This window comes from Pinus tabuliformis, chromosome 2_2 (assembly GCF_031772625.1).
Source record: "Pinus tabuliformis cultivar Carrire ecotype Pingquan chromosome 2_2, CPIR1, whole genome shotgun sequence".
Taxonomy (NCBI): domain Eukaryota; kingdom Viridiplantae; phylum Streptophyta; class Pinopsida; order Pinales; family Pinaceae; genus Pinus; species Pinus tabuliformis.
Genome location: NC_142300.1, coordinates 599,869,991 through 599,895,812, shown reverse-complemented (window position 1 = coordinate 599,895,812; position 25,822 = coordinate 599,869,991). Strand labels below are relative to the sequence as shown.

The 25,822-nt window shown below is 38.8% G+C and overlaps 1 protein-coding gene and 1 long non-coding RNA gene across 2 annotated transcripts in view; both read right to left on the bottom strand.

Moving 5' to 3' along the window:
* Positions 1-25,822, bottom strand: part of LOC149194083 (uncharacterized) — a 306,574-nt gene that overhangs the window by 10,823 nt on the left and 269,929 nt on the right. The gene's annotated exons all lie outside the window — the stretch shown is intronic.
* LOC149194084 (uncharacterized) overlaps positions 11,799-25,822 on the bottom strand; it is a 70,171-nt gene continuing 56,147 nt past the window's right edge. The window contains exon 2 of the long non-coding RNA XR_016254515.1: positions 11,799-12,226. This is a non-coding gene — a long non-coding RNA (uncharacterized LOC149194084). The remainder of the gene's footprint in view (positions 12,227-25,822) is intronic.

Here is a 25,822-nt window from a genome sequence, read left to right as displayed (position 1 = left end):
AGCATGAGGCTATTCCATCTTCCCTTGACATCCTCAATTTGTAGATTTCTTGCCTTATTGAGATGACTTCTCCAACAATGCTTACAGAATACAACTCTACCAGTTTGTCATAGATTTCTTTTGAAGTTTCGAGTTTGGATACATATGGGGTGAGGGGATCATTGATGGATTCTATGACAATCCTTTGGGTCCTGACTTCCCCTTTCATATACTTTACAAGAGCTTGAGCATCTTCCTTTATTGGTTTAGTGATAGATCCTTTGCCCTGATCCATAACCTCATTTTCAATGAGGTTCAGATCTGTCCTTTTCTTGCATGCAAGATAGTTTGAAGCTTCAACCAATTTGTTGCTTTCCTTGCAAAAAGACATTTTGAAAGATTCAAATGTGGACATAAATATACTTACTTGATAGGATGCTCCTCCTTCTTGTTGCTTTCTTGATGTTGATGATTATATAGAGGATAGAAAACTTCTATTTATTGAAGATAATTTTCTTCAATAATGATCCTTGGTCTCACAGAGAGGGAGATCCCTTTTGATGGTGAAGTCTTGTTGATGAGGATCAATGATGAATATAGGGTTTTGATGCTTTCTTGTATATCTTGACTTCACTTCAATATCCTTCAAATTGTTCTGATGTCCTTCTAGAGATTTGATCCTTTGAGTGTCCCTTTATAAGATGCCCTTCCTTGACTTTGTCACCTTAGCTCTGATACCATGTTGAGAAATTTGGGCATAGCAATTAGGTGATTTCTCTTCTATTAGTAACTGCTTGTGAGTGTTTTTTACTTCTATAGATTAGGATCTTCTTTTCCTTAGGTTATTATTGTTCTTCTTCATCAAATAGCTACCAATGCATAAACCATAAAGAGACAAGACACAAAATATAGGCTATCATCCAGCGCCAAAACCTATCACTCTCGAGAGGAAAACCCAAACAAAATCTTCTTCTTATAGAGATTCCAATTAACAAATACCAAGACCAAGACCTTTGACCTATTTTCCACTCCAAGACCAAGACACAGGATCCTTAGTCAACAATAGTCAACCTTCTGTTCCTTCCTCGTCCTCAGCTTCTTCTTCAACTTGGCTTCCTTCTTGCTTCAAACCTTCAACCTTCCTGAATTATGTCCGTAATCCTTGACCTTAATTCAGGACCTTCTTTACTACCCCTTCTTCCACTTCGGCTCTCTAGGAGGACTGCACTTCTTCTCAGCATCCACTACTACAATAGAGTTCTTTGTACTTCTCTTCGGCTTCCACAGCTGCAATAGAATTCTCTATACTTCTCCTCGGCTTCCACTACTGCAACATAATTCTCCTCAACCTTGTTGCAATGGATTCCTTTGAACATATAGAGTTTTCAACCCTTAAAACAGACCCAAAAAGTTCCTTAAGAAATTCGCTCTTCCTTCTTGTTACTTGCTGGTTGGGAGGCTTTTCCTTTCACCCTTTCGCACTTCTAACTGTAGACTTGCACTTCTCTGAATTTTCCAATGATTTGAAATGAGGTCGAGTTTCCTATTTATAGTGGTTTCCTCCTCAAATTAGTCGGACTTGAAGAGGGTGAGTCGACATGTCTATTGGAGGAGATAATCAATTCCACTTTGAAGTCGACTTGAGGTTACTGGTTGTGCTTGGTCTTAGAGGGCTACTTGACATTTCCATTGAAACATATGCAAATATAATATGTCCAAGAAGGGCCCTTCATACATGGCATAGACTCAAATTGACTTGTATGACTAGAAGACAAATCCTAAAGGCTCACAATGGGAGCCATCACTAAAAATAAAATTCCTTGCTCATGAAACCCATGAGACAAGCATTAATAATAAGTTTATTTTTCTTCTTTTCATTAATTACATAAAATCATATTTCCACATGTCATTATGAAGACCAAACCTAGTTACATTTTTCAACACCACTAACTCCCTCTTAATGTGCTTTCCATTCACGCACTAAGGGTGAAATCCAATTCAAATTGTGATGTGAAAGCATCTCCTCCTGTTGTTGTTGTAGGTTCCTTGTTAGATTTCTTATGTGGACACTTGGTTGCATATTGTCCATACTCATGGCAGTGAAACCATTTAATTTGATTGAGGTCTTTCTTCTTCCCATGGTTCTGGTTGGATTCTGCCTCGCCTTGGGCCCTCTTTCCTTTGGCATTCTTTCCTTTGCCAACTAGAGCATAATGTTCTTCCTCATCAAATTTGGCTAAGACTCCATCTCTAGTGTTTCTTCTAATCTCCTCATGCACCAAGTCAAACCAATGGCTCTCCCATTTTTGGAGCTTGTCTCTTCCATTAACTAGACCCTAATAGCTATTTCAGGACTTCGGAAGACCAAGGAGTGCTAAGCTCACAAGCTCAAATGGTGGCACAGTCTCTCCTACTGCTCCAAGTTCACCTTTGACCTGAGTGAATCTGGATAGGTACTGAACAATGGTTTCATTTTTTTACATTCGAATGTTCATGAGTTTATCTTTCAATGTCAATTTCTTGGCATCATTGCTACTTTTGAATAGGTCCGTAAGGGTCTTCCAAATTGCATAAGCAGTTTGCTTGCGCTGCAAACTTGAAACCACATGGTTTCTGACTCACTCCAAGATAATCCTCCTGGCTTTAGTTGTATCTTTCTTCCACTGAGTCAATTGTTGTGCATCGGATGTTGATGGTCTTGCAATATCAGTTTTTGTGTATTCCAATAATCCATTGTCATCCAGCACACTTCCATTCTGTCCTTCCAGATAATGAAATTTGAACTTCCCTCCAACGCATACTCAAGTTTCAATCCATTGGAAGGCATTGTTCCTGCACCACAAATCTGCTATTCGAAATTTCTCTAAGAGAAGATCAGGAAGTTGGTTTCTATGTAGTTTTCAAGGCTCTAATACCATGTAGAAATAACTCGAAATTTGTAGCTGCTAATTCTTAGAATAATACTATTTAGTGTTTAATGCTCATTCTTATTAGTTGTTGCTATTTTTATCTTTTTAGCAGTTTCTTAGATGAAACTGGTTGTTTCTATTTCCTAATAGAAACTTGATGTTTCTATTACTGTAAATATCTCTGTATTATTATTGAGCTTCATTTTGCTCATCAATTCAATTCATTCATTGGAAATCCATATGCGTGTTTCGCACTGTTTTATGGTATCAGAGCACAGGTATCTTTCGAAATAATTTTTCATTACTTGAAAAATTCTGTGGTTCATTTCGAAATTGCTCTTGGAATCTGAAATTTTTTTTTGGGCATCACCATTTGCTGCTGCGGGTATAGCCTGTGGATCTGTCTGCAGACGCCGAGCGGCTGCATTCTATGCTGCGTGCTTAGGTTTCTTAAGCGCATCGCTGTTCTCTGCGTAAAACTTTTCTCTACGGCTGGGAGTCAACGTGGCAGCGGAAGCTGTTCCGGCTATCTTCAGTTCAGGCACGGAGGACATCATTGCGACTTTTCTCACCAGATCCACACGCGTCAATTTTTCTTCCCTGTCCATTTAATTTGAAAATACTCAGGTAATAAAATATTATTACACAATTGCATCTTTTAATCAGTTTGATGAGAGACGCGGGGAAGCGCTATTAAAGAAAGGCACTTTTCATCGATTTCGTGTGAACCGGTGTATCCAGCGGATTTTTTTTATATACAGCGGCAAGGGTGCTGGGTAACAGAAATTTTATTTGCATATGTTTTTAAAAACACGAGTGTTGTCGTTGTACCAAGGTTCCGTCTGATTCAAATTTTGGTAGCAAGGAAATCAGTGGTGCGGGTGTCGAGAGATCACGCGTTCGAGCCATCGAAAGAAGTTTGACGCTTCTCCGGGACGGTTAACGGTGTATCACACGTCGATATTCTTTATCCCGTGGACGTTACTGTATTTCCCAGAGGTGTGCTCCACTTTGTCCTCAATTTTGGCAGCGTGGAAGCTGATTATTTGTCTGCACTTAACAGTGAAAATCCGGGCCGACGCTTCTTCTTCTCGTTCTTGTTATTTCATTTGAAGAGGTCAACGGCAGAATTGCAGAACGCAGACATCCATTCCTATGTGTGACAGAGACTGCTGCGTGGTGGAGCTCTTACGGCAGATGACGTAACAGGTATCACGTATCAAGTTTGAGTATATTCGTTTGTTGTGGGTACTGCTGAAAGCCTGTGAGGATTTTTGCCGAGTAAGTTATTTTGGTAAAAGATCGTGCTATATATAATTTCTTGAACCCGCTTCTCAGACCGATTTCTGGTTATATTCTCTATTACACCAGCGCCTGTCAGTTTTTTTTTGTTCAAGATCAGTCGGCATCTGCATTAAAATCTGTGCCGGATTTCTTTGGTATTTTCTGTGTCTTGGGAAACGTGCAGATGGCTTCGCTAACCAATCTGATGTTGGAAGGCAGTCAGCACTTTAATGGCACAAATTATAACATCTGGAAATAGAGAATGTTGACCATTTTTTAGTATAGGCGTCTTGACCAGCTTGTTTTGGCCAAAGAGCTCCGTCCTGGTACATCTGGTACCGATCAAGATAAGTTTGATGATCGAAATCGAGAGGCTGTTATGCTTCTCAAACTTTCTGTCACTGATGATCAGTTACCGCAGATTCCTTTCGGCAAAACAGCTGCTGAAATTTGGCAACATCTTAAGGAATTGCACGAGACATCCGACAAGAGCAGAGCTTTCTTTCTCAAGAATCAGCTGTTCTCCATCATGATGGACGAACGTATGTCTTTACAGGAACATCTTAACAGGATTAAAGACATTCGAGATCAGCTCGAAGCCATTGGTCGGACCATGGAGGAAGAAGACATGGTAGTCATCACTCTGAAAAGTCTACCGAAATCTTATGAACACTTCATAGAAACACTCAACATTACCACCACAAATGTTGATCTGAAGTTTCCAGAGTTATGCACCAAACTCCTGCAGCAGGATCATTGGAAACAACAGTTTGGTAGTAGTGCTTCATCAGCGTCCTCGGAAAATGCTTTCGCTGCCAAATATCAGTCCTCCCAGTCCTTTCAGCAGAGAGGTTCGTCTCAGCCTTTTGATCCGACTAGGAAGAAAAGTGTGCAGTGTAATTACTATCACAAGTTCGGCCACATGAAGAAAGATTTCCGACAGAGGATTGCTTCTAAACAGAAGAAACGGGGAGGGCCCCATCAGACAGCGAATGTTGCAGAACATTCCGAGTAGTCAGAATCTGCCTTTTACGCCTTTATGGCTAAAAGGTCTTCAGATCATGTCCCGTCTTCTGCCTGGTATATTGACTCTGGTGCATCATGCCATTTCTCTCACAGGCGTGACTGGTTTATTGACTTCTCACCTTTCAGTGATTTCGTGGTATTTGGCGGAGGTGAAAAGTACACAATGGTTGGCAGAGGTACAGTTCAGATCCAGTCTGGTGGGTGCACACTCATCTTCTTGAATGTGTACTATGTTCCTAGTATGGAAATTAATCTGTTGTCTGTCAGCCAGATTATGAGGAACTCTCCTCAGCTTGATGAAATGTTCAGTGCGCACAAGTGCTCCATTATCGACAGGGAGACTAGCCTTACAGTTGTTGTTGGCCTAGAGGATCATGGTCTATACAGGCTTCTTGACACTGGTGATTCTCCAGAAGTGGCTCTAGCAGCGCGTGTTTCTCCCATCAGCACTCTGTGGCATCAGCGATATGGGCATCTAAACATGCAGTATCTCTCTCAGCTCTCTCGAGAGGGACTTGTGTCAGGGTTACCTGATATTCAGACTCAGCAGTTGGGCGCTAAGTCACCAGGTTCGAGTTCGAGTTCGAGTTCGAGGACCTTGAAATTCGAATAAAGTTCGGCAACTCAAATTTTGTCGATAAAATTCGACATAAAATTCGACATATAGAAATTCCAAAAAAAAAATGTATATTAAAGATAGAGGGCAGATTTATACACTTATAAAGACTATCTTATTGTTAGAAATTATATTAACTGAAATATACTTCATATTCAGCTATGGAATACCCATAATTCGATGAAAAGCTTGAAATGTATAGGAAAAATCAGCAAGTTATGTAGCACATGAAAATTGCTAATGAGTCAACCATATTGACAAAGAAATAATGAAAATTTCTAAAAGATACCATTTGATCACCAACCAAAATATGATGTAACCATCAAAGCGAATAGAACAGTAAACTAGTAAAATATTTAAATGCTTCATATTAAATATTTAAATGCTTCATATTAAAATATTTAAACACTAAACTAGTAAAATATTTAAATGCTTCATATTAAATATTTTAAACTCAACTCTTTTTTAAAAATTAACTATTTAAATAAAAAAATACCAATTTTATCTTAATTAAACTACCTTGTTTTAAGTCATTTCCAAAATTAAAAGGTAAATATAACTTATAGTCATGGTCAAGATTACCTCTATTAAAATCATATACGTAACATTTCATTGTTTTAATACGTAACATTTCATTTTATTACATTTGACTGGACGTATTGTTTAAGAATATATACTTACTCATTTCCAGTCATCTTTTGAATGCATCCCCATCTCTGACTTATTAAATAGGTAAAATGAAAAGAGATTGTGCTGAGAAGTCGCCGAACCTGTTATCTAAAGTCAAGTCGCCAAGTCAGAGTGAACGGTATTTTAACGACTCTTTGATATTAAGTTTCAGAGTCAAAAGTCTGAGATGGCGCTTTACTCATGGCCGTCTCGTGGAAAAAATTTGCTGGTTGGAAAATTAATCAAAACACGCACCCTTCGTTTCCAGCGATGAATTTCGACGTGAATTAATAGGTTTCCTCAAGGGTTTTGGGGTTGTTTGAATTTAATTTTGAACCTCAAAAATCTTGATACACACAGAATGAATAGCCGAAAAACATTTTGTTTAACTCATTTTATCAAACGCCGCTATATAAGACCATATACTTGTCACGAACATATTTAAATATTAAAAACGAATTTTGACGCATCTAAACGAATTTCAACGCATCTAAACGATTTTAATGGCGAATTTAATCGACAAAAATTCGAATACGGCATGAAATTCGAATACGGCATGAAATACGACGAACTTGAACGAACATATTCGTTTGAGCTTGAAATACGGCGAATTTCGAATTTTATGGATTAAAAACGGCGAATCCGGTGACTTAGGTTGGGCGTATGTGGCGCTTGTCAAGCTGGCAAGCAACATCGGTCTTCATTCAAGAATGGAGAATCTTGGCGCGCATCTAAGGTACTCTAGTTAATTCATGCTAATATTTGTGGTCCTATGAATACATCTTCTATTACTGCTTGCAAATATTTTTTGCTTATTGTAGATGATTTCAGTAAAAAGATGTGGGTGTATTTTCTAAAAAATAAATCTGATGCATTTAGTACCTTTCAGAAGTTTAAAGCCTTAGTTGAAAAAGAGTCTAGCTGTAATATCATGACTCTTAGGACAGATAACGGGGGGGAATTTTGTTCTTCTGCTTTTTCCAACTTCTGTGATGCTCATGGCATCAAACGCCAGTTAACTACACCCTACACTCCTCAGCAAAACAGTGTTGTCGAACGCCGCAACCGCACGGTTGTTGAAATGGCTCGCTCCATGTTACAACATAGGAGTGTTCCGAACAAATTCTGGGCTGAAGCACTATTTACTGTTGTCTATCTTCTTAACCGATCACCCACTCAGGCTGTTAAGGGGATGACTCCCGAAGAGGTTTGGTCTGGCTGTAAGCCTAAGATCAGTCACCTCAAAGTATTTGGCTCAGTTGCATATGTTTGGATTCCAGCTGCTAAGCGCTCTAAGTTGGATTCCAAAAGCTAGAAACTCATGATGACAGAGTACAGTGATCATCACAAGGCCTATAGGCTAATAGATATAGCCATTGGTCGTCTTAGCTTCAGTCGGGATGTAGTATTTGATGAAGACAGAGGATTCTTTCAGTCTTCTCCTTCTGAGCAGTGTTCTGAGGATCAGCCTCACAGTGTTCTTCTTCCAATAGGTCCACCTAATGGGAGGGATGATGCAGCATCAGTGTTTGATAATACACTACCTGAGCTTCCTCCGGAAAATAACCCTCCTCTTGCTGCTCCTATTGTTCTTGAGCCTTCTCCACCTCCTCCTGATATTGGTTCCTCTACTCTTCAGCCTAAATGGTGGGCTAAAACCATTGGTGATCTCCAGTATGATGAGCTCCTTGAAGGTAGAACTTCTAGACATAAGAGCAAACAGCAGTCTACAGTAAATTTTGCTCTTATGGCTAACCTACACAGTATTTTTGAGTCTCAAACCTATTTAGAGGCTAAAGGTACATATGAGTGGGAACAGGCTATGGAAGCTGAATTCCAGAGTCTTCAGAAGAATCACACGTGGACCCTTTCTGATCTCCCTGCAGGAAAAAAGCCCATCTGCTGCAAATGGGTGTATAAAGTGAAATGCAAAGCTGACGGAACCCTAGATAAGTATAAAGCTCGTCTTGTGGCTCGAGGGTTCTCACAGAAGGAAGGCATCGACTATGAGGAGACTTTTGCTCCTACAACCAAGATGAGTACCATACGGCTTGTCCTTGCCCTAGCAGCTCAGTTCAATTGGAAAGTTCATCAGATGGATGTAAAGAGTGCTTTCCTAAATGGTGACTTACAGGAAGAAGTCTACATGACGCAGCCTCCAGGATTCAAGGTTGTCGGTCAAGAACAGAAAGTGTGTAGATTAGCTAAAGCACTCTATGGATTGAAACAAGCTCCTCGGGCTTGGTACATGAAAATTGATCAGTACCTGACAGATCATGGCTTTCAGCGGAGCCCATCTGATGCAAACCTGTATATCAAGCATACTGGTGATGATATTTTGTTTGTGGTTGTCTATGTGGATGACCTTATCATTACTGGCAGCTCTGCACACTTGATCCATGGGATCAAACAAGACTTATGCAGCACCTTTGATATGACAGACTTGGGACTTCTTCATTACTGTCTGGGGGTTGAAGTCTAGCAGATTGAGAACAACATCTTTCTCTCTCAGTCCAAGTATGCAAAAAATCTTGTGGACAAGTTCAGAATGCAGGATTGCAAACGGCCATGACTCCTATGGAACCAGGGCTCAAACTTTCAGCTCAATCATCCTCCCCCCTTGTGGATGAAACTTTATTCAGGCAATTAGTGGGCAGCCTCATCTACCTTACTGCCACTAGACCTGACATCAGTTTTGCAGTAAGCTACATTTCCCGCTTCATGTCAGCTCCTAAGGCTGATCATTGGATAGCAGCAAAGCGTGTGCTACGATATGTGCGTGGCACTTCTGATTATGGACTCCTCTACACTCGAAGTTCCGATCCTATACTTAATGCTTACACAGATTCTGACTGGGCCGATTCGGTTGATGACCGTAAATCTAAAGCAGGGTATGTGTTTAGTCTAGGATCCGGTGCTGTCACCTGGACTAGTAAGAAGTAGCAGGCAGTGGCTCTCTCCTCAACAGAAGCAGAGTATCGGGGAGTAGTTAAGGCATCCTGTGAGGCAGTTTGGCTTCGACGTATGCTTGCGGATATGCATGTTTCCCAGACAGGCCCTACTCCCTTGTTTTGTGATAATCAGGGAGTGCTCAAACTTGCCAAGAATCCAATCTTTCATAAACGAACAAAGCATGTGGAAACCCATTGTCACTACATTCGCCAGCGTGTTGAAGACGGATCCGTTCAGTTGCGATATGTTCCCACAACAGAGCAGCCCGCAGACATCTTCACCAAGCCTCTTGGTCCTGATAAGTTTGTAAAATTCAGAGGGTCTATTGGTGTTGTAAATAGATTGAGCATTAAGGGAGGGTATTAGAATAATATTATTTAGTGTTTAATGCTCATTCTTATTAGTTGTTGCTATTTTTATGTTTTTAGCAGAAACTGGTTGTTTCTATTTCCTAATAGAAACTTGATGTTTCTATTACTGTAAATATCTCTGTATTATTATTGAGCTTCATTTTGCTCATCAATTCAATTAATTCATTCATTGGAAATCCATATGTGTGTTTTGCATTGTTTTACTAATGAATTCGAACTGAAAACAATAGACACAAATTTCTTCTACTCAATCTACGGAAGGGAAAACATACAATAGAAACACATGCAATCAATAAATCACAATGAACATCGTTTTTACTGGTGAACCCAACTAAGGAAAACCCCTCCTCTATTTGTATTATATCAGATGAGAAAAATTAATCTATTACAAGGACAACTTCAATCCTGAAGCACAACCTGCACTGCAATACTATCTCCTCCTCCTAAGACTGCTCTGCAAAATACTTAGCCAATTCTTGGCCCTCCTGGTCCTACTATTTCCTCGCGCAATTCCTGAGGAAATTAACTCCTAAAGAATAGGAGAAGACCCTATTTTCTTACGCAAGTCCCAAGAGAATAGTCTCTCACCTGCTACATGCAAGCATTGTACACTCACTAGTATATAGTATACAATAATGATTACATTGATGCCTTTTTCCTCCAGTCAACTAGACAATTCGAATTCTATGCATGAATGGGGCTATTTTCAATAAATTGACTAGTTAACTGGGAGATCAGTCAGTTAACAACTATTACAACTACTCAATTGAAATCCTACTGACTCTATTTATGACTAGAGCTCAGATAATCGACTTTAACTAACACTCTACTAGATTGCTACATCTTAGAAATCACCCCATGCACACCTCTACTTCTTGCCCACAAACTCGAATTGACTGACTTAACTAAGTGACAATGCCATGTCACTCCTGCTAAATGCAACTCAAGTCATCCTGCCGATGTGGAAATTTGAATTTCTCCATTTGACTAAGGCACAAGTCAAATGAAGCCTTTTCTTGCTACAATTTAACAGTCCATGACAATGAGACACATGTACGCATGCTTAAGAAAGCCCTATATTGACTCAAACAGGAGCCCAAGGCCTAATGTGCTAGGATTGACAGTGCTTAGCAGGGCATAGGCTTCACCAAGAGCGAGGCAAATCCCAAGCTATACTTCTTGTTGGTTGGATATGAGCCCCTCATTTTGGTGTTGTATGTGGAAGATCTCATTCTAATAGATGCAAAGAGACTAATTGTAGGTTGCAAGCCAAACCTAGTGTTAGAATTTGAAATGAAGGATATCAGGTCGATGCATTACTTTCTAGCATTAAGGTTTGGTAGCAACTGAGCGAGATCTTTCTCGCACATGGGAAGTACACTCTAGAGATCCTGAAGAGATTCAAGATGGAGGACAGAAGACTAATGGGCACTCTGATGGTGACCAATTTCAAGAAGATTGATTCTTTAGTTTTAGAGTTGGCAGACTCCAAACAATATAGGCAATTGATTGGATCATTGATGTAACTAGTCAACACTTGACCAAACATTAGTTTTACTATTAACACCTTGACTCAATTCATGGTGGAATGAGGGAGGGTCACTACGTTGTAGCAAAGCACATGCTTAGATATTTACATGCACAGTAGGATATGAATTACAATACCTTGGCGGAGATGGTGTAAGTTTGCAGTACTCGGATTCAAATAGGACAGGCAAGGATACAGATTGAAAGAGAACCTCTAGGTGTTGCTTCAGTTTGGGGTTAGCCGTCATGTTAATTTTAGATAACAATGGCATGTTCTATGCTTTAGCACAATCTACTTCAATGTTCCTTATCAGCCCAATGACAATTTCCAATTATTTCCAGTAGCAATCACATTAACTTAACCACATTGATAGTAAATGCAAATAGAACATTAAAAAAAGTGCAGAAGACAAGCCAAGACAAGAGGACACAAGATTTGGCAGACGCCAGGGGAAAACCCCAATGTGGGGAAACCCCTTTAATCAAATCTTCTTATTATTATTGAATAGTTCAGCAGAGGGAGAGTACAAATATCAAATTAACTTGCCCAAAACATTCCTATCAAAATCAACTCTCAACTGCAGCGCTAACCAGAAATTCAATGCTGGTCAAATCAGCACCAAAATGTCCTCCAGGTAGCTCGGTCTACAACAGATTAATCCGGCCTTTCAAGAGAGTCAAAGTCAGCCCAAAAAAGTTCGGTCAACCCAATCAAAGGAGAGAAAACACTGTTGTAATTTTTGCAGTCAAATCTGAAGTCAACCCTGGTCAAACTGTCCCAATCACCTCAATTCCTATGCCAATAAATGCAGCCTCCAAGGATCGAAATTATGCCCTCAAAAAACGAAGTCAACACTGGTCAAAAGAGCCATGGTCAACACTTGTATGTTTTCCTGAAATTTGGCCAACAAACAATCCCATAATTTCAGCCTCCTACCACAAGTGCGAAGTAGAAAGAAGTTGCCTCCAAGCTGTAAGAACCAATCAAGAGAGGAGAAAGAGAGATATGTGATGAGATGAGTGATATCCAAATGAAGAGAGAGGTCACTCCTATTTATACACTTCATTGAGAGTGAGGAGACACATCTATTGGGCTTTTGAGCCTATATTTGACTAAGGCCGACCTTGACAATTTGTGCATGAGAGAGAATAAATTCAAAATTCCATTTCTTCTTGTCAAAATGAGATGATCTTTATATCAAAATTGGACCTCTCGAAAAGAGGAATCCAATGCAATAACCATCTCCATCATATGAGCTATTTTAAGGTGGAATTTGGCCCTAGTTGCCAATTTTAACACGTAATTTCCTAGTTCAACAAGAAGCATAACTCAATAGCACTGAGTTCAAGTAAGGCAGAGTACAAGGCGGCCAATCTAGCTAGTTATGAATGTTGAAATTTGGTACCGGAGGACAGGTGGTTCCCTTAGGCTTTGATCTTTGGCCTAGGGAAAAGTGTCCAAAAAAAATTAATTTTTCTCCTAAAGTGACTTTATAATTTTATAAAATTAAATCTCATTTAAAAGTGACTTTAAGTGATAAAGTTACTAAGTCTAATTTTAAAGTGACTTTTATAAAGTCAATGAAAAATTAGAAAAGAAAAGTGACTTTGGAAATAAATGACTAAGTGGGTCTTTATTAAAGTGGGATGAACTAAAAAATAAAAAGTGAGATTTAAATGAGCATTTAATCTCAGCCTTAGATCTCAATCTATTTTAGCCATTGGATTTAGGGATCACCCAAAAGTCACTTGGGGTTAGATTAAAGGAGGAAAAAGGTCATTCATTCTTTCATGAGCAGATTGAGAAAGGAGAGCAAGAGAGCAAGGGAGATTTCTAGACAGTGAGTTGTGGAGTTTCAGCAGCGGAGTTTCAGCAAAGCGGAGTTTAAGCAGAGCGGAGTTTCAGCAGCGGAGTTTCAGCAGGGCGGAGTTTCAGCAAGTCTGTACAGCGGAGTTTCAGCAAGTCTGTACAGCGGAGTTTCAGCAGGGCGAAGTTTCAGCAAGGCTGAGTTTCAACAAGGCTGAGAAAGTTGTAAAAGTTTGCTTGCTAATTTTTGCTGAATATTTCTCTTACTGTAAAAAGGCATTTTCCAGAAATAAAAAAGAGCTCTCAAACTAGTTTTCCCCAAGAGTTGTAGAGGGTTTTTCCAAGGTCACATTGACTAAAAATCTCAGTGTTTAAATGTGTTTTAATAGCTGTTTATTACTGCTGATTTTTATTACTGCAATTTCCAACATTCTGTAAAATTTCCAGAATTGATGTTTTCAACAATTTTTTTTTTTTTCAGCTTGTTAAATGTATGGTTATGGGAAAGGGCATTTAACTATATGGGAGAAATAAGGAGAAACTGAAAACCGGGGTGGGAAATGACAAATTTCTACAATGAATCCATTTGGCTTTGCAAGATACTCATGTGATTGTTTGGTAAGAAGCTTGAGCCAACAAGGATCCACTACAATAACCAAAGTTATATCAAACTCTCAGAGAATCCAGTGTTTCACAAAAGGTCAAAACACATTAAGATCAAATAACACTTCATCAAAGACAGGGCATTGAAGAGAGCAGTCAAGCTCCAAAATATTTCTAACGAGGAACAATTGGCAGAAATGTTCACCCATCCCTTGTGAAGGGCAAGTTTGTCTGGTTTTGAGACAACTTTGGAGTGGTGGAGAATACCTTCCTCGCTAAAGAGTGTCAGTGTTTGTAGCACAAACAAGTATTTCCATGAGGGTGTCTACTTATCAAAATCATCATCAAATACAACCTATGTTTTTTACAAAATTTCACCTTATTAATTAATTAGGTGAATGCTTTTTATTGATGTGACTAAAGTGGGTCACTTAATGATTTAATTAAAAAAGAACCATTGATCCCATGGTTAGATCTTAACCGTTGAAGATTAAGATTTTGGTTCATGTTAAAGTTGTAAAAGAAAGAGAGGGCAAAGCATTCACCTGTCACGTGAGTGAAGAAGAAAATCAAAGATCTTATTTTCAGCTGTTGGCGAGAAGTTTCAACAGTAGTTCAGCAAGGAGAAGGCAATCAAACAGTAGCAAGGAGAAAAGCAGTCATACAGCCCAGCAGAGTAGGTCATACAACCATCAATACAGATTTCGTACAATTGTACAGATTGCAAAGGGACCACATATTTGGTGCAGATATGCCTTGATTTTTGTGCAGACTGAAACTTTTCCAGGTTTGTTGTTCTTTTGTTAATTTATCAGAGCCATTTTCCCTATAAGGGGCTCTTGTAAGTTCAGAAGATATTTTGAATGGTGAACTGATCTAGAAGAGCAGAAATAATTGTGCATTGGGTGTGATAATGTGATTGCTTTTCTCGTTTTTTGCTGCATTCATGAGTTAATAATTCTAGCAAGTAACTAGATCTGATGTGTTTGTTTGGATAGCTGGTTTTAAGATAATCTAACAATGGATCTAGATGAAGGTTTCTAGACAGAAATGTTTTCTAAAAATAAATGTAATAGTGCTACAAAATCCCTCACCCCAAAGACAACTACCAAGGTCATAGTCACCGCTAAGTGATTTCTCAACAAAGGTTGCCAATGAAGCTTCATTTAGTGCCATGAATCAGGAAGGCAGTGGGTGCAGATGACGCTCTCTAGAACACCACCCACATAAAGTGATTATAAGTGTATCAATATGATAGTATGGATAAAAGTATTTAGAGCATGATCATTGTATTGAAGGGTTTAAAAGTAATCCCATCTTCAAAAATTGCAAAGCAAGAAGGCCCATCACAAGCACAATTATAGCAGTATTTAGAAGATGCAAAAGACACCGGTGAATCAGTTCATGATTCAGAATGGTAGCTACAATACTGATTATCCCTGCATAAATAATGAGATGGATGACAGTGAGCCAAGTTTTGGTCTTGAGCAATATGCAGTGAGCACAGTGGATTACCAACAACTTATCAAGTTACAAAAAACTCAGGTATGTGTTGATATGCTTGACAATACTGATCTATCTTATGTTTTCTTCTCCATAATTGCATATTCGAATAAAATATCAAGTGAAGAGGATGATGCAAAATGCATACAACAGTCTCTTGATAATATTAAAATTAGTATGGGTTTTTAAAAACTTCAGGTACTGCACAAAGCAGAAATAGAACCTTTTGAAGATGTGGAGGACACCGAAGATTTAGTCTATAGCTCAAGATTGTAGCCAATAAGTATCTCGAACCCATCTATCGTATTTTTGTCCTCCATGGTTGTAGTTCCAATAAAATACCAAGTTAAGAGGATGAAGCAAAATACATACAGCAATCTCTTGATAATATTAAAATTAGTGTGGGTTTTAAAAAGGTTAAGGTCCTGTGGCCTGCCCAAAGCAGGCATAGAACCCCTTGAAGATGTGGAGGACACCAAAGATTTAGTCTATAGCTCAAGATTGCAGCCAATAAATATCTCAAACCGATGCACTTAGAATGAGCCTAATGATGATGAACAGAATATTATGCTTGACTGAGATACATCCATGACTGTGAATTTTCATAAGCATATTGAAAACAATTTTTCAATTATTAATGACAAGACATGCCTAAGGGAGCTTCTCAATTAACCAAGCTCAGGCTCGGGCTCAGGATGGCAACAAGGGGATATCCTGCATTACCTAGCCCAGACCTGCAATCAATGGTTTAGACTGAAAATTATCCAACTCCTCGAAGTTTTGGATACCTTAATGACATTGAAATGTGTTGAAGAAAAAGGTACCAAGGAGGTGTTTCCTAATGCATTTGCTTTTTTGCCAAGGAAGACACTTTAAAACACCTTATTAGCATGTGAGTTTATGAGTTATATTAAATTCATGATAAAGTCACTTTACAAAGTACTTTATGTACTATGTACTTTTAAAAATTAAAGTTACTTTGTGTTTTAAAGTTAACTTTATGTGGAGAAAAAGTACATGGTACAAAATATAAAGTGATAAAATGACTAGGAGGCATTAATGAGGGGGACCACATGAAAAAGGGGTCAAGTGAGGGAATGATCTCCACCATTGATCTATAGGACTGAGATCTAATCTCAACACTTGATCAAAAAGGGTTAGGGTTTCCTAACTTAATGAAGCTCAAAGGGAGAAAAAAGGTTTTGGCTATTCTATTTTTCATGTGCATTTGCAGAAGAAATGAGAAGAGCAAAAAAAAAGGGAGAGGAGTATGTTGGGATCGCAAGGTTGCATAGGAGAAAAATGTACAACAAAAGTCACCATTAATCCGAGTTTTCTGCAGAGGTTCCTGGCATGCGAGTCTATGAGTTTGAGCTGAGCTGACAGGCCAAACTTCCTGGGTGTTTTGCAGTAAAAGCTCTGTAATTATTTCCTCTGAGATAAACTAATATAGTCCTCTCATTAGTACTGGTTTTCCCCATTGTGGGGTTTTTCCAGGGTCACTGTTGACCAAAATCACTGTAAAAATTGTGTTAAATTCTGTGTGTTTGTCTACTTATTTTTTTATCAGCTGAAAAGAAAAATGAAAAGTGTATAGTCGTCCTGTTGTGTTTCGAAATAATTTGCATTATCAGTTTTTATATCAGCTAACACTTGGGGATGTGGGCATTAAACACTATGCAAAACACTTGAAACTGGGAGGGGCCACAGATTTAATAATTTCTACATAAATTCAATAATTTAATATGTGTGACCATTGGTTTCCAAGTCAAGAGACAAAATTCAGTAAATCTAAAGGTTTGTTATTTAATATGACGAGCCTTGATCTTAATAAAGATAACCCATTGATCAATCTTAGTGGAAAGCAACAGGTCAATACAGTGGTGATAAGCATCCTTTTACCGCCCAAGTGTGTTGCAGTTTTAGATGGTGTCCTTGACCATGTTCTGAGCACACAGCGGGCTGTGACCATGTTCAGTTTGGATCAATCATGTGATAGGAAATGCAAAGTTACAGCTTCAGGGGTTGATTTGGATATTTTTCAAAACTACATCTTTCAGAACATGTTATTCCTAAATCCTATCATAGAAATAAAGCCAACATCCATTTCAAGGACATTATTTGAAAAGAAAGTGAAGCTTTAAAAAACTATGATCTCACTGCCTGACAGGTATGGTTTTGGGCTCATAAAAACATTCAGCTCTCAATCGTGAGCATCTTCTCTAAATTCTGTTAATAAAATGGGATTGTATATGGGCTTTACTGTTAATGCTGCCAGAGAACAAAATGCAGTATAAGTCAGAGTATCTCCATCAATCTCAAGTATTTTGAAACCACACCAGATTGTTGGCATATGCTTCATGTGGGAGAATTGTATCCAATCAGTAAACAAGATCAGATCAAGAGACAAGGGTCTAGATTACATATTGGCCATAGTATGGGACTTGGGAAGACGTTGCAGGTTATAATTTTTCTATTCAATATTATGTAGTCCGTAAATCTCAGGTTGAAGATTGCCCTTCTTGTAACACCACTGAATGTACTGCATAACTGGAGACAAGAATTTGCCAAGTGGCGACCTTTTGATTTAAACCCTTTACCAGCTTTCATGTTTGAGGATGTTCCGAGGAGAACATAGAGAGAGCAAGGTTATTAACAAAGTGGAGGAACAAAAGGTGGAGTTCTACGGATAGCTATGTCGCATTTCAAAACATATCTTGAGGAAAATATGTGAAAGGAAAGGCTGTCACAGATGATGAGGCTTTGCAAAGTGGTCCTCATTTACTCATTTCAAATTTGTGATGAGGCGCACATGAATAAAAGAAAAAAAAAACACACAAACGTTGATATAACATAGGCATTAAAACAAGTGAAGACCCAACATAGAATTTCGTAGACATGTTCTCCTTTACAAAATAATTTGATGGAAAGCTGTAAGAGAAGGATTTCTGAGAAAATAGCCAGAGTTCAGAAAACGTTTTTTAAAATTCAACGGAAACTGGGAAGCATGCTAATTCAACTGCAGATGATGTGAAAATAATGAATCAGAAATCGCACATGAATAGTTAAAAGGTTTTGTACAACATATGGACATGAATGTGATGAAGGATGAGCTTTTCCAAACGATGTACATATAATATCTGTAAAAATTCTCCATTACAATGGCAGATATACATCAGGTTCTTAGAAGTTCACAGGTTAATGAAGAATGACAAGAATGCATGTGTCAAAAAGGGGACACAGGAAATGCTTCTTCAATGCATATCATTCTTTAACCACGAATTTGAATCATCCAAGGCTACTGCATATAGCCAAAGAGGACAGAGACTCTCAACAAGGCAACAACACAGTTGAAAATTTCATTTTGGATGGTAACTTCAGCGATGATTACATGAGTCAAGTCATCTTAAATGGAGATATGATGGAAGGTATGATGATGATCATGCAGGATTGGAATGTCTGGAAAGGTGAAGCATAGTGAACAGGAGGATCGAGATGCTCCAAAACAAAGCCATGAGTCTGGCATAAGTTCAATGATCTTGTTACAATCCTGAAACTTCCAGTAGGAGCCTAAGGATACCAGGAAACAGTAGTACCCACAACTATTGGTAAATTTTGATTGTGCACATATCTAAATGCACTGAAGACAATGCATAAATAAGGGGGAGAGGAATGTAATACCCCCAACCAGAACCCCTAACTATAATGTATATGTACATATGATACTTGGGTTGATGAGCCAATGCATGCTAAATAGGCTGGTGAGCCAAGTTTTATTGAGGCCTCCGTGCATGTGTGTGTATACAATAAATGTGTTAGGCCGGTGGGCCAGTGTATGGATATCTTTTAAGGCTAGGGTGCTTGTGTGGTCAGGCCAGAGAGTCTGTGTTAAAAGGCCAGCAAGCCTAGTCGATATATGTAAACATATTGAGATTAATAAAATACACAAAAAGAAAGGTGAGGGGGGTAGGGGGCTAAGCCAAGAAAACAATATTTTATTCCTAGCCATTGTTATAAAGGTAAAGTGGCTTGATGTTAAAATATATTCTAATATTCTAATGTACTATTAAAATATAAAGTGAAGGGCACCATGCCTATAAAAGGTGATTTCCACCATTCGCTGGGAAATATCTACCAGCATGTCTACTATGTATTGTTTGAGGAGAGCCAGAGTGTCTAGCTAGCATACCCTGAGGATCCTAGGTGGGTCCAGGTATGAGTGCACTTCTTCGTGAGTTGCCTTCGGGAAGGCTAGAGCCCTAGAGGGAGAACTGTAGGGACAGGTGCCCCTGTGTGAGGGCCTGGGACCCATGAGAGTAGTTGGAACTCATGGAAGCCACAAGGCTCTAAGACATCCCTAACTGACTCAAGTTAGAAGCCTGGAAGGGTAGTGGTACAACCCAATGGAATGCAAGTGCAAAGAAAAGGGTGCACTACCATGGGTTGTGTGGGATGATGGGGGATGTGAGACTATTGGTTAGAGGTTGTTGGGATTTGGTACCTTGGCCCTGCTTATGTTCAATATTGGTTATGTACTATGTCAGGCTTTGGGTAAGCCTTGGTACTTGTAGAGTCATAGCCCCAGTTCAGTAGTGGCCCAATGTCAAGAGATTGTGAGCAGCACGACCTACGGCAAGGTGGAATGTCTGGGGTCTACAACTAGTCGGTTAATTTTATTAAATAAGTGGTCAAACTTGTTTTATGTTGCTTATCGTTTATCACTCTCATGCATGTTAGTATGCTATTTTGGTTATGTTATACATGTTATGTTTTTATGGTAATAATATCCATGTGGGTGGCATCACCCTAGATGGGTGGCTAAGGAATGTTACACATAGCCAATTGCCTTCCACAAAATGGTTCGCTACAACCATCTTACCCATAGCCAACTATCTTCCATGAAACAATCTACTTCAACAAGCCTTGAAGTTACACTAAACAATCCAATTCATCTTCTAAGTTAGTTGTTTGGAACTATCGCATCTAAAACACCATCTTAGATTCAACCACTTCATCCATTGCATGAACAAATGTCACACCCTCAAATTATCCAAAGCATGAACAAAACATGTTCCCCACCTCCAACTGTATTCCAAATGAACTCTCCAGTGGTTTTTTTATACGAAAGATAGTTATTCATTTGTTTTCCTCTAGATAGGTTGATTCTCGAATTTTTCTCAAAACATGGCTAACCTGATTCCTCTCTAGCCAATTGGGTCATCCTCCCACATTTTCAAATAGACAAATTCCTCTAAGGCATACCTTGACTTGCTCCAACTCAACAAAGATTCCAAGTAAGTCAGAATATGAAGACATCCAAAAGTCTATCTCTACAACCAAAAATCCATGCAATCCAACAACACCCTACACATAGCATCCCAGTCATTTTGTGAATTAAGGCACTCCAATATGACACAATGTGCCTTGTCCAATACATTGGACTAGTGTGCCAAAATCGTTGTCAAGATTCACCTAAGGAAATAACCAAAGTTCATCCATCTGGTCCATCATCCATCCATGCACCATGCATCATCAAGTTGAGTCAATCATGCCTTAGCCAAAATTTAGGCAAGGCCAAACATCTATCCTAAATCTCACTAAATCATTTCTTGTTGTCCCAAGGTTTGCTTACAAAAGGCATATGCACTTCAATTCACCCACATAGGTATCCCAATTCCAATTGAATACTAGTAAATACACACCAATTTATCAAGGCCTATTGGGCCAACATGTCTAAAAAATAACTTCGATCATCTAGTTTTGTTTAACATGAAAGCTCCTTACAAGTCTAAGGGGGGTCGTTATTAATCTACTATTAGTTTAGCACCCTCCCTTAATGATCGATCTAACCACAACAAGCTTATCTCAAAATTTTACATATTTTTTAAGACCCAAAGATTTGGTAAAAATATTTGAAGGGGACAATACTACAACTCAATAGATCCATCCTCTACAAGTTATTTGATGAAAACATGTTCAGTACACTTGTGGAAAATTGGATTCTTAACTAATTTTAGTACCCCTTCATTGTCATACAATATGGATGTTGGCCCTATTTGCTACATCTTCATGTCTAAAAGCATCCTCCTAAGCCAAACTTCCTCACATGGTCCTTTCACTACTTAATATTATGCTTTCATCCATGAAAGAGATGAAAGATCTATTACATGCTAGCTCTTGTTAGTCCATGTGACTACACCAGTGCTAAGGCTAAATATATATCTAAAAGTTTATTTTTTGTCATCCACAAAACCTACTCAATTTAAATGTGTACCCACACAACCTAGGGTCTTTGCTTTATACACAATCCCAAAGTCAAATCCCCATTTCACAAATCTTAACATTCTCTTTGTTGCAGTCCAATGTTCTACTTTTGGTGCTACCATGAATTTGGAAATGAAGCTCACAGCATAGCTCAAATCAAGTCTAGTCGCTATAAGGTATATCAAGCTCCCCACAAGCTACCTATAGGCTAACTCATTAAATATGCCTTAAAATCAGTCTTGGTTGAAAGCTTCAACCCTTTCTCTACAGGTCTAGACAAGATTTTGCAATCTATCATTTTGAACCTGCCAAGAAAACTCTTCGCATATTTTGTTTGTGAGACCAAAATGTTGCTAATTCTTTGCCAAAACTCTACACCTAGACAATAATTTATGAGACCTAGATTAGTCATGCCAATAGCTTTATTCATATTAGATTATATGTTCAATAGCACTTGACTTACTACCTATAATAAGATGTCAATTACATATATGAATAGTACAATGATATCATTATCAATGGTTTTGATATATAAATTGGAATCCAAAGGACTCTGTTGAAACCCCTATTCACCCAAATACCTATTAGTTTTAATGTACCACGCCCTAGGTGCCTACTTCAACCCGCCCTAGGTGCCTACTTCAAGCCATATAGAGCTTTCTTTAGTCTACAAACAAGATGCTCCCTCCCTAGACCCTGAAAACCATATGATAGATACATGTAGACTTCTTCCTCCAAATCTCCACTGAGGAAGCCACTTTTCACATCCAATTGATGGACCTTCTACCAAAACTACGTTGTCATGGCTAGAACTAATTAGATGGTGTCATCTTCATTGCAGGAGCAAAGGTATCCTCATAGCCAATGCCTTTTGTTGAGAGAACCCTTTCGCAACCAATTGTGCCTTGTAGTTGTCGAGTGTGCCATCCACTTTGTACTTGACCTTGTATACCCATTTGCAGCCAATAGGATGCTTTTCTAGTGGAATACCTAGAAGCTCTAAAGTTTGATTTTTCATTAAACTCATTTTTGGCAGTGTTCCACGGGGACTCACCCCCCTCCCCCCCGTAGGGGTCTAGTTTCCTCGCTCACCCGCGCTCCGGGGACTTGGGGACGAGTAGGGGACGTTTCCCCACGCTCCCAAAAATGAGGAAACTCAGGGGGACGTGCCAGGGGATCATTTCCCTTCCCTGAGGGAGCGTTTCCTAAAAGGGGGACGAGGGGGGACGTGAGGGGGCGAGGGGGGGCAAGAGGGGGCGTGGGGGCACGAGGGGGGATGTGGCACACCTTTAATGCATTAAAAACCATTTTAATTAACTAAAGGCTGAACTTAATCTTTAATTAACAGTTAATTAACATTTAGGGTTTTGGAAAATCGTTGTTTCATGTTATAAAAACGGCACCCTGAACCATGAACAACACACTCACAGCCTTTGCAAGTTTGCTGAGCGCTCCACTCACAGCGTTCGATTTCACTGTTCGGATTCATCATTCTAGAACTCCTCCCTCCCTCTGGTCGAGTGTCCTACAAGCAGCAGCTCCCATCGAGCATCGTGCGAGCAGCACCTCCCTTCAAGCATCGTGCGAGCAGCGCTGCGTGCGAGGAGCGGACTGCTACAGCTTAACAGGTTAGTAACAGTTCATTTCATTTGCCAATGTGTAACTGCATAAGAATGCGTTTGGATATGTTTGTGTATAATACATTGAAGACGTGTTCACTGTTTCCAAGCCCAAATTCTTCTGAATGCATGGCAAACACTGCCCTTCCAAATTTGCCCATGTGATGGGGTTCGAATGTGATATCACTTATAAGCCTCCAACAGATCAATAGTGCGCATTGTTTGGTGTGTCTTGACGGCTGTTTTTTTTAAGCGACAATGCTATCGTAACTAAACTACAGATGGAGGTTCCATGTTTTGATATTTTCTTCCAGCCATCAGTTCTTCCGTAGAGTCACCATGGTCTCGAAAGAAACCAGGTTTCCATGTTTCACTTATAAATTTAAAATTTAAAATATATTATGCAGGTTTTCATATGACAGCCTTGTCTACGGCCACACTGGTTTTCATATGACGGCCTTGTCTCGATTTTAAATATATTCTGCAGGTTTTATCATTGCACAGTACAACAGCCCTTTCCAAATCATTGGGCGTGTGAATGAAGTTTGGGCAATCATCACAGCATCTGTCTCAGAGCAGTGTCAACCAAACTTGAGTCTTGACTGTGCTGAGAGTGTGAGTTGAATGCAGCTTCTCAATGTGTATATATTGTAATGAGTCATGACCCTTTGCAAGTACTATTGTGGAATCCATGAAACAGAAAAATAAATTCCCTCGCTCTAGAACTTCGCTGTAGTAACTAAAAGTTTTATTTCAAGAACTAGTTTGGTAATTAACAAGCCTCTCAGGTTGAGTCGAAGTGCCAAAAATGACTTATTTTTTACACTAGGTTGGCAAGATCTGAAATAGGATTGTTAAGCTATATCAGTCCAATGGGTTAGATCTATGGAAAGACAGGCAGTTTAAGTCCACGTCCCCAAAAATGGCTTCTTTTGCCACTAAGTTAGCAAGATCTGAAATTAAATTGCATAGTATATTAGGCCTATGGTCTTTACCTGTGGAAAAAGCATCCAGGTTTAGTCCAAGTTCCAAAAATGATTTCTTTTTCTCTAGGTTAGCAGTATCTAAAACAGAATTGTGAAGGTATATCAGACCTATGGGCTAGTCCTATGGAAGCATTGCCAAATAGGCTATTCATATATTATCAGTTGAAAATCTACGGCCTGCCTAACTAATATGTCAAGAAGTCCAGTTTCTCAAAATCATTATACATAATCCACTATAGTTCTCTCTATGTTTAAGTTTTCTTCTAAGAAGGACAGTTCTCTCTTTGTTTAAGTTTTCTTCTAAGAAGGATTGTGTAAATTTTCAAATTCATTGCTTTCTTGCTCCAGGAATTCTTTAACTCAAGGAATATAACTTACCAAATCAGGTTAATAAATTAATACACTTGGCAGATGTCAATAGCAAACTTAGAAACCACTGTCCAAAAGAAAAAGCCTACCAAAAGAAACACTAGGGAAAATTACAAAAAGACAGAACTAGATTGTGCAATAAATATTAAACTCTGCTCAAGCTCAATTTAGACTTGAATTAAACTCAACTCAGACTTGCCATACTCGAATCAAAGCTAGACTATTAGTTGAGTGAATAGATTATAGAAACAGTTTTAACTTTAGGAGCAAAGGATTTTTTTTCATTTCTTTTTTTATCATTATGTTTTGACTCTTGAGTGTTCACTGTTCACTGTGTTTTAAAAAAAAAAAAATTGAAACTGTTTTAAATTGAAATTGTTTTTGAAACTGTTTTAAAATTTAAATTGAAAACTGTTTTAAATTGAAACTGTTTTTGTTTATAAGTTTTTACTGTATTAAAATTTAATTTCTATTTTAATTTTTTTCTTGTGAATTAAAAAAAAAAAAATCAGTGTTCAAAACATGAAAACTTCAATGTGTGTGGCATGTGCTGTCGCTGTAATGTTTCTAATTTTATTTTTATTTTATTTCAGGTTGCAACCTACAGGCTGCAGCTTACATTTTGACTCGTCATTCAACTTGCAACTTACAAAGTTACAACTATGAGTCAAAGTCAAACTTCCTCTGGGAACAGTGAGAACAGTGACAGTAGCTACCATTGTAGTGAGCCACATGATGCACAAAAAGAAGTTGAAAGCGGTCACAAGGGGGCAAGATACCAAAATAGGCATGGTGTAGATTCTGGAGGCCCGCCAAGAGAGCTGGAAAAATTTGCAAAGGGGACATTTAATCCTCTAAAACCACTTCTAATCTATGCAACTAGATTGCCGAAAAAGAATCCAAAAGTTGGTGGTGGTTCACGTGATTGGGTCTGCAATATTTGTGGGCATCACTTTGTTGGCAGCGATACCAGGATGAAGCAACACATTTTGGCTATTACAAGTAAAGGAGTGAATATGTGTCCCTCAAAGAACCTGGATTCAGTTCTAAGAGAGCAACTTTGAAGGCTAGAAAGGGCAGCCACTAGAAAAGGATTGTTCTCTAGTAGACACATTGATCCGTCTACAAATATTCCTCCATCCAGTGCTTCATCAAAAAAGACAAAGGTTTCCACTGGTGCATCTCGTTCTTCTGCAATGGGTGGTACTGGTACAGTGTCTAGGATGTACAACATTCTAGATCGAGATGACACAGATGATGCAATTGGCAAATTTCTTTTTGCTAATGGGATTCCCTTCCATGTTGTTCGTTCTCCTTATTACAAGGAAATGGTCCAAG